The following is a 762-nucleotide window of genomic DNA, read 5'->3' as shown; positions in this document are numbered from 1 at the left end:
GGTGGAGGGGGCTTTTTTTTCTTCTTTTTTTGTGAAGGTGAAGGGATGTAATTGACTGCCAGACCATGCACACGTCTGTTGGGGGGGGCAGACTTGCAGAGAGGAGACTGTGACAGATTTATGTAACAGTAATGAGGATTTTATTTACATTGTGGATTACCTTAACTGCATCCAGCGTTATGAACGAGTGGGCTGAAGGATTTGCTGTCGTCAGTTGGTGGGCATAAATGCTAAAGGCCCAAAGACATAAAAGGGGCTGAAAAAAGATGAAAAGATGGGTGAAGGCCAAAACAAGCAATGACCTTCAGCCTAGGTTTATTTTGAGGCTTAATGGGATGGCAGCAGACAAACTATTGAAGAGAAGGTTGTAAAGTCAATTCCCCTGGTTAGTTGGTAAAAATAGGAAATGAATTAAATGGCTGTTGCCCTCATTTCCCTGGAAAACTGCTGTATAGATATTGATATCTTGTATTCAAACAATCACAGTAGAAGTAGAAGGAAGCTAACAAAACAGCAGTTTACTTATGTAATGTGCTTTTTTTTTCCTCCCGCGCAACAAATCAACCCTTGCTTAATACGCACTAATTACAAACCCAAGATATCATCTGCACTAATTAAGCCCTATTGAGGCTGTTACCGTTGATTGTTGAATGAATTTTCCTTTAATGAATCCAGACCCCAGCCGATCTTTCATTTTCTTGCCCTGGTTTACTTATTAAGCTTGTGACCTCCAGAAGTGGAACATAAGTGATTGCAGTAATG

This window comes from Mchenga conophoros, linkage group LG9 (genome assembly GCF_057382185.1).
Source record: "Mchenga conophoros isolate Kocher_MC1m ecotype Shallow Benthic linkage group LG9, M_conophoros_male_GT1.1, whole genome shotgun sequence".
NCBI classification, from domain to species: domain Eukaryota; kingdom Metazoa; phylum Chordata; class Actinopteri; order Cichliformes; family Cichlidae; genus Mchenga; species Mchenga conophoros.
Note: the sequence above shows the minus strand (reverse complement) of the source record.